The sequence below is a fragment of the Corvus moneduloides genome, chromosome 3, assembly GCF_009650955.1.
Source record: "Corvus moneduloides isolate bCorMon1 chromosome 3, bCorMon1.pri, whole genome shotgun sequence".
Taxonomy (NCBI): Eukaryota; Metazoa; Chordata; class Aves; order Passeriformes; family Corvidae; genus Corvus; species Corvus moneduloides.
The window spans coordinates 112,601,391-112,614,166 of record NC_045478.1 but is presented as its reverse complement, the minus strand read 5'-3'; positions in this window follow the sequence as shown (position 1 = coordinate 112,614,166).

Sequence of the window (12,776 nt, the reverse complement as noted above, 5' to 3'; positions counted from 1 at the left end):
TCTTAAACATTTTCACTTCAGATCTTCTCTCCCTCTATTTGTTCCCACCAACAATTCACAGAAGTGCAATCAAACCAACCAGACTCAAAAAAACCTAACTTCTATAAGTAGGAGGTAAACCAACCCTTTACTTATTCCAATTATTCTTTGAAATACTACTTTTGTAAAGAAAAGGGAGAAAAAAGTCACCACCTAAAGAAAGGACAGAGACTGAGACCAGTAAGGGTTGTATAATGGGGGAAGTATGCTCCCTTTCATTTTCATTAAATCCTTGCCGGAAATACTTACTAATAGCTCCAAATACTGTTTCTGCAAAAGAACTTGGAATCATTAGATGAGATCTTCCTGAAATGTGGTGAACTCATTGACAAGATTTAGTTAGTTAATTAGTTAGCTTAATAGAATATATATATTTCTTTTTTCCTGCTTTGCAGAAGAACTAGAAACTTCTGTCTGAAGTTTTTAGGAATATGAACAAGCCTGCAGGAGTTTAAATATTAACACTTTCTGTTCTGTGTTAATCTAGACTACTATTGCTGAATAAGTTGTGTTGCATCTATTAAGTTTCTGTCTCTACAATTTCTCAGACACTGGTAGATATAAACTGGAGATGTATGGCCTTATTAGTCTATCTCTGGACTTCTTAGAGTGTATCCCTATGATAATAATGACCTTTTCTGAATGAAATATAATAAAATTTTAACATTCTAGTATCTAATATTAAATAAAATACTTTAGAGTATTTTAATGTAAACAATTTATTTTAATGAAGATAAAATTACTTTAAAAAATTTGAGAACTTGGACATTCAGAAATATTTTTAGCACCAGATTTTTATAGATTAATTTTCTTTTAAATTAACACAGTGATTTATGAAGCACTAAGCTGAGCTGAGCATCCCCTTGTTTACTTTGGGCAAACTAAGTGACAAAAACGGGCTGTTTAATGGCATTTTCCTTTACCAGGCAGTTTTCATTATCCCACAATGTATTTATGACATGGCAGTATAAGTAGAAATAGATTGTATTGGCACTGCCAGGACTAGTAAAATATTCCATTTGTAATACATCTAGCACTGCAGCTCTTCATTGTATTGCCAGCGGAATTTTCAAAATATGCATCATTGACATAAGTCTGCTCTCCCCAAAGTAAGTGGAAATTTTAGATGCTGAAATAAGAGCAGAATTTAAGGAGTGAGAATTTCTGAAATGAAAAGTTGAATACAGGGTAAGGATTTTTTTTTTTTTCATATAAAAGGATTGTGCTGTCTAACAAAGTTTAATGAACATTCTTAAAGATGTGCGATTACACATTTGCATAGCCATTTTACACTTTCTTAAAGTATTTCAATAACTATATGCCAAAAATGATATCAGATGTAGTACCTTTGTCAATATGGAGAAGTTAATTTAGCCTTTCTAGCATGTCTGCTCTGTGATCCTCTCTTAGAGTCATAATATTTCTTCCATACTGGCTGGATTCAGGGTACAACATAGACTGTCTGGGAATAAATCAGGATTATGTAGAGTGAGTGGCTGTTATTTATGGGACAGTTGTTCACTGGCGAAGAAGTTGAAGTGTATGTAGCTGATGCGATGGGAACAGTGAGGAGGAGACCCCCGAGACTGCAGGAGACGTTTTCCTTTTCTCACTTCCCTGCCTGGCACCTGAAGAAGAAATTTTAAGGAAAGGCCTGCTTTGTCTCTGCAGCTTCAGACAGAAGCCGACCCACTGGAGATGCAGGCAGGAGAGAATTTAGCTGTTAAAGTCAAAGAAATATTTTCTGATTAGGTGTGAACTGATTTTATTATTTTTCCCTAACGGCTTATAAAGTGACCCACTTTAGGTAACTTTTTATGAAGTATCAAAAAGCATTTATCCAATGCCAGAGCAGCTGCTGACAAATTTCAAGCTTTTATTTCAAAGCATGAAACAGTTAAGTGGTTGGAAGGATACTTTTAAGCATGAGAAAAGCAAAGTAATGTGAAGAGCTGCACATTTATTTTGAAATGTCTGCAGTCCCCGTTCGCATGAATTTTTACTTGGTGTGGTGATCCAGCCAGTTCACCTGATACTTCTCAGCTTTCATCTCAGTATTTCTCTGAATAGAAATAAAATCAACAAACCTCAAAATCAAACCACCAGCCCCCCAAATCTCAATGTAAAAAAACCCCACAAATTTGAAGAATTTCCTTCCAAGTGACTGCATTTGTCCGAAAGCAGTGTTTTAAAATGGGAAATGTCAGTTGATCTGCTTGACAAGTGCTGTGGCTATTTCTTGTGGTTGCAGACACAGCAGAGAGCTAAAATTCTGACTTTGGTGTGCATGTAAGAGCATGCCGGAAAGGATCAAACCGATTTCATTTGGATAACTCAAAGAGACGAAGTTCCTCACTAGCAAGTCCCATGCAATGTCAGCACGCCAATAGTTACGTATTTTGAAGCATTGTTATTTATAAAATAAAGACAGTTTTGAGTCAAAGTCCAGATCTTACCAACACTTAGCCAGGACAATTTGTTGTAAAGTTAAGCAAGTTTGCAGGATGGTCCCATGTAATTTTCACTTGTGACTAGTTAATTTTACTTCTTTGAGTTTTAGGAGTTTAGATTTAAACTTTTGAGAGCTTTCTGGAGTGATTGCTTGTTGGTCTTACGAGATGTCTTTCAACTGAGCACTGGAAAATCAAGACTACTAAAATCACTGGCAACATGACTTGGAAGAGTTTAGCATTGCAGACCTGACTTTCCTTTCTCCCTGGGAAGAATTTCAGTGGGGATTGATTTGCACTTAAAGAAATGAAATTTGTCTAAATTGTTAAGTAGCATGTGTTTTCTTTTAGGGAAAAAAATCCAAATATTCATGAATATTCAAGGTCTCCTTGATCTGTGGAGTTTTTGATGATGTGCCTTCCTGAAACAGCCTGTGTTACAGAAACTTAAATTCATAAACCAAACATGTTCCCTTGATAAATAACCAGAAAAATAGAATATTTTTAGGAACATTGAGAAAGTGGAAAACTCAATCTGAAGTGATTACTCATGCTCACTTTAAAAAAACTGTCAGTCAATACCAGTTTTTCTACAATCAAGAAGAGTGGAGAAAGGGAGAGGCTTGTAGAATTGCATACAAAAAGACAGCTTTGGTGCAGTCTAATAGTTGCTTACAAGACTTTGAAGACAGACTTAACTACCAAACTTGACTCAGTGCACTATCAAGGCTGTCTATCAGGAAACATGCACAATCAATGACACAGCAGTTGAGTCTTGAATGTTGTGGTATAGTTTGGATATTCTCTTGATCAAAGCATGATGGATTCATATGGTAGGAACTAAAAATACTTCTCTGTAGAAATGAATCTTGGCCATAGTAGATGGAAAAGGGAAATGATGATTGAGTTATGCTGATTCTGCTAAAGAGCTCCAGTTACGTATTAAGGCAGTAAAACTCCCAATGAAACATGGGAGGAATGTATTATTAGTTAATTACAACAGCAAGATATGCCATTGAAGGGATTATTACCATATTTTATGATGACTGGTTTATCATCTCCTTGTTTGTACTTTCCTTTGGTAATGAACTTACCTTCAGAAGTTTGAAATATTCAATATTTGAGCACTAAATATTGTACCCATTGTATATGATAGGAGTAGTTCTTAATATATGGAGTAAGAATACAACTGCAGATGAAAAGAAAACCCAGATGAGAAAATGACATTTTCAATAATTATATGTAGTGCCATGCATCAGCAGTGGTCTGGTTGTTTCAGTTTAATTTTTCTGGTGATGATGAAGTATATAAAGCAATAGATTTTTTGTAATGAAAAGCAAATTCTGTTCCAGCCAATGTGGCCTGTAAAGTTGTTGGATTCCCAGGCCAGTTTCAGAGGCATCTCATCAAATGTGGATGTCTGAAAGATGAACATCTCTTGTTTTAAGTAGTTGGACAACTGTTGGATTGCTCCTTCTATAGGAAAATAATCTCTTCATGGATGGCTATAAGTGGCATCATTTTTCCTTTGTGTTCCCATTGCTGTCTTCTGTATATATTACACATCTGGACTGTAATGGAAACTTGCTCATTCCTCTGAAACATCTGTTGTGTCCTGCTGCAGTGAAGACCTACTGTTATTTTTGCTGTGTACTCCATAATTGCATTAAATCTTTGTCTAGCAGCCTCTGTTCCAGGTACAATAAATTCAAAATCATGCAGAAATAATTAATACTTTTTCAGGAAGAGTTGCCTTATTTCACAACTAGGCTTTTTGTTTTGTTTTGTTTGTTTAAAAAAAGAACAAGGTGAAAAAAAGGCAAGTCAATGAAAAAGCAGAAAGACCTTTCACTTTTGCTTTGGAAAATGTAAATATCTGAGGAGAAAAATGTTAGGAAGTTTCCATCTGGAAAAAGATTGTTCGTTTCTTCAGTTTAAAGTTATCAATCTGGTTATCCTGTTTATGCAGCTGCTCATAGAAAGGCCTTTAAAAAAACCCCCGAATCCCCAAACAAACAAAAACTAAAAAAGGATAGTAATGTAATGGATTCTTCTAGTAAGAGGAGGAAGGAAAATGAAAAAAAGGATAAATTATAGAATATCAGGCTCCTGGTGGTTTCTGCTGTTAAACCCTGGTGAGGGCCGAAAGAGAAGTGATGGCAAATATTAGTCGTCTCTGGAGCTCAGAGCTCACTCAGTCAGAGACTCTCAACTAAACCGATGAGAGAAAAAAGCCTTTTATTTCCACAAACACAGCTCTAGAGGAGGCTCTGTGTCCCACCATCAAGGAGATCTAGTGAGAATCATCACATGACTCTGGGCTAATTTTTCTGCTAGTTTTTCCTTCACTCCTGAGGCGCCAGACTTTTATTTGGCTGTTTTCTCAGCATGGTAGAAGGAAATAAAAGGAAACAAAAGAATTCTGAGAAAGGGAACTAGGATTCAGTGATCTTGAGAGTGAGTAGTAGTAGAAAAGTTCTATAAATTTTCACACAAAATCTTTGCTTTATTGTATTTTGTACCACCATCAGATCCCACACGCTGCCCTGACACATTATTTATGTTCCCTCCTGTGCTGAGAAGGATGGGGGACTTGGACTTCATTGCTACAAGACCATGTGGCTTTGGGGCAATAGTTTTAAGCACTTCCTCTTCCATCAGTATTCAGGACACAAGGAGAAGTTATTTTTTTATTTTATGGCAGATCAAAGCTGGAGAGTGCAAGAGAGATACAAAAGGAAAACCAGATGCATTTTACAAATACCCAAATTGTGCTATCAGAGCATTAAATATTTACCAGTGAGTGTCTGCCCATTGAGTACTTTGGTATATTTAATTTCTTTTTATTGTTATTGTCTGTCTGGACTTGGACTTATCTCCTTGGCCAGAGATAAAGGATGATTTGTGTCATGAGCATACAGCATGTGAAGCGGTGCTTAGGTTTTTCTTGAGATTCAATTAATGAGGTAAGGAAAGGGCAGAGGTATGGAAAAAGGCTTTGCTAAGCTGCCTTTTAAATTTCATACTATATTGAAAATGGAACTCTGTCAGAAATAGTTTTGGTTTTGAAGGTCTGCTCTGTGTAACCAGTACAAGAGGCAGCTGCCTAAAATAAGAAAATATTAGGGGGGTGTTTGGGAGCTGTTTATTGAGGGCAAGGCAGGGAGCTGTGGGCGGTGTGTGTTTCCCAGGCTGTCCAGGGCAGCGGGGACCACGGAGCTTGTGCTGCTAACAAGTGGATGCTAACATACTAATGTATTTTTACTTTTCGGCAAAGTATTAAGGCTAGGGAGTTGCAGACTGTTTCTGGCACATGGTAATTTGTTGAAAATCGCTATTTGCAAAATAGAGGGGACCTGTTATATTAACAGAACTGACAAGAAAATAAACACCTATTTTTAGTTTTGATGCTGTTTGGTGGTTTTGTTGGGTTTTTGTTTGTGTTTTTTAATCAACAGCCTTTGACACTAGGAAAGATAGACACAATGTTGGCTATTAATACCAAATCAAATGTATTTAAATGCGCTGTCTCTGATACTTAATAAATGTTGTAGTGTAGCTTTTTGTGGCTAATAAAACTTGGTTTACATTACACCCCTTGCCTGCTATGATTTGCCTCCTAGGGCTCACTTAGAGTGCATTAAGAAGCTGCACACAAGTTCAGTGTGATTTGCTGCAAAACTTAAATAATTCATTTATGCACCACTGCTCTCAGACAGTGTTTTTACAAACCCTGTAATGAGACAAGCTGTGAAATGTTTTACATGGTGGAAATGAGGTCTGCTACTCAAGAAAAGTCTTTCTGCACAGATTTGATTCCTTGAAGTCTTCAAGAGGACTTTCCAAGTATTATGGTGTAGAACTCCGAAGCACACTGATGTGCTCCCACTGATGAGGCTGTTTGTCCTAACTCAGCAATATCTTTTACTTCCAGTACTTCCAGTGCTTGCACTGGAGGACCTAAAATGAGCACGGGATACTTAAGGAGTGCAGAGTGGAAACTCTGGTTCATTATTTTGGGACAAGGCCCTTTCCTGACTTTGACTATTCCTTGTTTACCACACTGATACTTGTTCTTACACTGCTCTCTGCAATATACTTGACTTTTTAATAATGTGCATGGAAGGAATTGGAATGATCAAAGTTAAAATATACCAGAACTGAGCTTTGCTGTCAAGGTTGTTGATAACTCCCCTGATGTTCACTCTAAATTCTTATCCTCTGGAGTCACGTTCCTTCTGTGCAGCCATAACCTTCAATATCCTCTGCAAAAGTCTTATTGTCATGTGGAGGAGCTTAAAGGTATGCCCTGCACCTGTTCTTTCAGGAAGCAGTTCTCCTGATACAAAATATCTCTATTATTTACACTAAATTATGGAATGATTTTTATTTCTCTTACTCTAGTAATTTGGATGGAGAAGGGGGATTGGCACTTGGCATTGGTGGAGGAAGTGAGACCTCTCTGTCATTTTTGGATGTGTATTAGGCTATAGCTGTTAACTACATGATCAGATCTAATTTGTTCTACAGGAAGAACAAATTACAGAAGAATTAAAACCTAAACAAATTAGTCCTAAATTAGTAATTGGGTAAGAATAATGTGTTTACAGCATGTGTCTGACTTTGCCAGGAAAAGTATCCAACAGTTTATATTTCCCATGCACATCTCAGTACTGACTATACGGCTTAAGATGAGATAGGGGAAAACCTAGGTGTAACTGCGACTACTGGATGGCTTTGTTTGGAATTTGTAACTAATTGGAAGAATGTGTAATTAGAAGCAGATTTTAATTTTTAGTATTAAGACAAAAGTGTTCATTTTTTCATAACTTCTTAACGTGTCAAATTTGCTTTAAAATCCTTTGCTAGAAAATATTTTGTGATTGCCTGTAGTTTTGCATAGCCATTATAAAACTTTAAGTGTGCAAAGGAGATCAATATTTTACAGAATGAAAGCTGGAGAAAAATGAAGAAAACAAAATGCTTGTGCTACTGCTAGGTAGAGATCCCTTTGAATTTGCTAGCACTCCTGTGAGCATTCCCCCCTCTTCTCAACCAGACTTGAATCTGAGAAAATTACCATCTGTGCATAGATATGCAGGAAATGAGCTAAATTTGTAGTGTAAACATTTTCAAATGAATATTTGCACAGTACAGTCTCTAAGTAATGCATTATCCTCTTTCATTTGGTAATCAACACATATCCCTTATGAGTTGTGTTGAAAGGGAAGAGAGTGACTCTCACTAAACTCTAATTATCCTTTCCTTCCTCCTGGGAAGAGCTCTCTTTAAGCTCCCTTTTGTGAGCTGCTCTGTGTTTCACAATCATTACACCTCTTGATCACTCTTTCTCCTTATTTTGCCTCAAAGTGTACTGTAAAATGTAAGGACACAAACCCAGATAGCTCCATGTAGAGATATCTGCTGAATTCCTATGATGCAGGATTCCCAGACCAACACAAAGCCTCAGTGAGATTCAGAGAAACTAACTTTCAACTGAGGTTTTATGCAGGACACAGGTTTGTGGTAATACATAAATATTTCTTGGCTTAGGACTGGGAGAATGACATATTTCCATTAGCCTCGAAGTATTTTTGACTCAATTCAATCTGCAGCAATATGAGTCAGCTGTTTTCTGCTAAGCAGTGTTTCTAATTCAGCCTTTTTCCTAATAAGCACGTACGTATAACGTGAGCTTCCTACACCGATTAATCTGTGTTTCCTCCATATGGTTGGTAGATTTTTATTTTCTTTTAATTCAGTGCAAGCTGCTGAATAGTAAAATGCAGTCAAGATCTTGTTCTAGCGAAAAACGGACTCCAGCTGAACTTACCAGGGAATTGCCAAAATTAGCATATCCTGGTAGTTTTGGGAAAGGAATTTTTCAGTCCATCCATCTGACTAGTAGGGCTTGAAAATGGATGAAGTTTTGAGTAGTCCTGTATAGAAGGCCCTGTGTTTTTCTGAGTAAATTTTTGAAGGCAGGGTGTATAGAAGAAAAAAGCTGGACCAAACCTCACTGAAGCTGGTTCAGAAGGACAAAGTAATAGGCCTGTGGAGTTGTCCTGAGATCACTCAGCTGAGATGCTACACCTCGGCAGAAAGAGAGGCAGAAAGAATGGGGACATCAGAAGATGGAGAAGATCTGTGTTTAGTATAGTATTGAACTTAAGAGGTTTGGAAGTAGATACTTTGTATTTGGGGAGGGCAGGAATTTACAGCCTGTGCATGGAAAAGAATGATTTTCTTTGCTAATTTTAATGTGCAATTAGGAGTGTTAGAGTGATACCAGCAAAGCTTTGCTATTACTGCCTCTGGGCTATCAGTAAAGCTGTAGCCCTGTTCGTGTGCATCCACGGATACAGAGAACACAAAGACAAAAAGCAGTGCACACATGCATGGTAAAGCACTGCAAAATCTAACTACCCCTTCCAGAAACCTTGATTAACACCCTCTTTTCCCCCCTCCAAAAACCAAAACTGAACAGAATAAAAACCTTTTTCTTTAGTATCAATGAAATCTAATGGCATAGTTTTTCTCCTTCAAGCAGGGAGAATGTTAATCCCTGGAATGCACTTTGTACAAATTAAAGTCCTTTCCTCTTCCAAACATGATTTTTAACAAAGGAATCAATCTCCCTCCCAGCAAACCAAGGTGAACAAATACATATACAAAATAATAAAATTGCTTTTTTCTTATTATAAGAGTTTGTTTGGTTTTCAAAGCCAAGCTGGAATATTTATGCCCTCCCTTTTAGGGAAGGTCAGCAGATATATACTCAATTGCCTATTTGTGTGCATTAAATCAAGTGACTCTATATTCAATATTTTGTTTTTTAATTTTGCCTGAGCAGGAAGCTGGAAATCTAAATTAATGGCTCTTCCCCAGTGACATAAATTCTGCGAGGTGTTTGTAGCTTGCTTGCCTCGTTAAAGTGCTCTGACATGATTGATAACCCTTGACCCCTCCGACAGTGAAGGCTGCTCAGCAGAGGCAAGTAGACCATGCAGAGAACTTGTACTAGGATCCAAATTCAAGATGTTTTCATTTTTTCCAGTTCCAGGTTGTGAGGAATGGTTTCTAAACAGGTTGGTACCCTTCTTGTTTTCTCACTAACAGCTGCTGTTGGGCATGATAATATACCAAAGTCACTGCAGCTGAGTAAGGAGAAGTAAAGCTTGTTCCTGTGGGGTATCTGGGGGCAGTAAAGTCCCTTCTGCTGAGGGGGGAACTGCTGTGCTGGGACCATCTTGTGCACACCCTGTACTGTTATATGGTGTGGGTAGTTTAACATGCAAAGGGTCCCCACGTGAGTGGTCTACCAGATGTCCCACTTTTTCCCCCTTTCTCTGTTTACCCGTGCACCAACTTGATGGACCTTGAATTTACAAGACCAGATTTCTTCCAGAGAACAGTAAAGTTGCCATAACAAAGATCCAGACCATAAACATTTCAACCTACTTTTCACTGTCTTTTTAGTGTTCAGTTCATTTTCTCAAGCAATGATTGACCCTTGTCTCATTCCAAGACAGCCTTTACTCCAATGGACTGGGAATCTGATGGACCAGTGCAGGCAAGTTGAGGTGTGGGCACCTTGGGAAAAACTTCTGTTAATTCTGGAGCTTGGATTTAATCTCATACTCTTTTTCCCATTGTATGATACTGAGGCAGAGAGTGGATTTGCCCTCTGTATCTTAACATTTGTGAGGCTTGTGGGTTTGCTAAGGGATAGCTTGCAACTCATATTATTGGGATCTTTCCTGTAATGCAGCAATTCAGTCCCTCCCAATTTGTTCAAAATACAGGAACTTAACTTGAGCAATAGGTATTATCTACAGCTAGTTCTCAGTAAGGTGTAAATGAAAATAGATTAAATGTCGGATACAAATTATCCTGATCTGGCTACCCATGCAAAAATTGGGAAAAAAGTCTAAAGTGTTTGGTCTTCAAATAATGAATATGCAACATTTAATGAAATTCCCAGAGCTTTGAATATAGGTCCGAATCAAGGATAAAATTGTCCAAAAAACCCTTACAAAGGACTGAAGAAATGAATACCACCAGTCACCTGTGGCTGTTGTTGTGGCTGGGATCCCAGCAGAGGTACCTGTGTTGCAGCATAGAGACATCTCTCTAATCAATGTTACTGCTACTTTTTATTTTGTCTTTAGGCAGAAGCAGAAAGTAAATGTAAGTAAAAGAGCCATGCACATTGCTCTTTCCATAATCCTTGTTCTCTGAACTACTTTTTCCCCACAGGCTATTAGTGTCTTTGAATAAGTATCCAGTTCTCAATGAGTGCTGCGCATCTGAAGTTAAAGTGGCTGCTAGTAACTGAAGTGACAGCTACGCAACTGCTAGCAACCAAGAGAAGCTTGCTAAACCTGAAGATGTCACATCGTCTTTGTAGTTCCATTTCAAAGCTTTTGGAGACTGAAGTGCCATATTTTCAGACAGAAACAGGTAGTCAACTAGGGTGTTTATTCATTGAAGGTCAGGCTTTTATATTATGAAACTTCTAGCAGATGTGATAAGCAGTAAATTGCAGATCTATCACCTTCTCTTTTCTATATATTTTTTTTTTTCTCCCTGTGAGTGTGTGTGTGAAATCAGCAGAATACTGCCTACATTTGATTTATGGCCCACTTTTGAGCAACTCTTATCAGGCTCCCACAAGCCCTTTTCTGATGCAACTCGTGTCTGAATGACAATAGACAACCAGTGCCATTATGCTCCAAAATCCCTCTCTGCATTCTAGACACCTAAGATTACATCTGGGCTATTGATTTATTACTGCCCCCCCTGCTTTTTTTTCCCCCACAGGGACCAGTTTGTTCAGCCTGAACAAGATAGACTATTATTAAACTGAGCAAACTACTCCATGTGAACTTGGTAGAGAAATAATCATTTGCAACCACCTTTCTAACCACCCAGGTTCATAAAGAAATGTAGGTGTTGAAATATTAAGACTGTTTATATATGGGTCCCACCATCCGTGTTTGTTCAGATTATATATAATTTATATACATGAAATGAGACCCAACAGGCATTCTGTTGTGTTGGACATTATAGGCATATTGCCTAAAGCACAACAGTATTGCCACCCAATGTACAAAACCCAAATTATTACAAATCTTCGTTATAGAAATACCTATTGTAACGCCAACTATATCTGTGGCAGGAAGATTTTATGACACATTTTAGAGCCTCAGCAAAATTTATATATTCTACCAATAGATTTTTTTCTTTTTTTGGGGAAGGAGAGGAAGCTATAAATTTTACAGTACATTGGATTTTTATATCTCCTAAAAATGTACTGTGCAGGATCCACATTTAATATCCCTCAGCTATAGTAATCTGTGTATTTAAGTCAGTAAGTGAGAAGATACAGACAGGGCTTCTAGGTAAAATGGTTATTTTTTTCCTTTCTCTCTCCTCCCCCCAACTCCCCCTTCCCTCCTACAAGCACATACCTCACCCCTGCATCTTCTTTTAGTTCAAATAGCATTACAAAAGCTGATACACTGATTCAGGCTTCACATGTGAACTCCTCTGGCTTGCTTTTAGGAAACGCTGAGCACCAGAACACCAAACCAGCAACTTCTGCAGCTGCTCTGAGAAAAACCCAGAGCATGGCATGGACCGAACACCACAAACAGAGACTTTCAAAGCTTTGCTCTCCCTGTTCTTGGTCATGGGGACAGATCTGCTTGACTTTGAAATACACCTCCCATAGTCCTATATGACCTACATCAAAAGTTTTTTTTATTCTGCCTACTATTCATTGTGTTTAAGTGTCTGTCATTGCTTGTGTCCTGATAGACTGTTTTTTCCAGTGACATGTGGGCAGGAAGTGTTACACACAGGCTGTAATTTAAGTATTTTGTTTTAGGCATTTCTTTTTTCTCCTCTGGAGCAAAACACTCTATCAGCAAAGAATCAAATAATGCCAGCATCGAGTAGGGAAAAATTAAGTTTTGTCATTTGTTACTAGATGTCAGGTGATTATCATGGAATTTTCTCATATTTAAGAATAAAATAGTCCTTTGGAAAAAAAAAACCAACATTTTTCATTTGAAGTTTTATAATTATTCCATGTTTCCTTCTCTGGGCTTCTATTTCTTCTCTGTCCATTCTGGGCTTGATCCTGCCAGATCCTGTGTCTGTTCCAATAAAACACCTATGGATATAGTCAACAGCATTTGAAAGCTCAGATATCCATGAATGGTTTTGAAATATTGCAGTATTTTTGTTTAAAGATAGCTGGTCTATTGGGTGTCTGAGTAA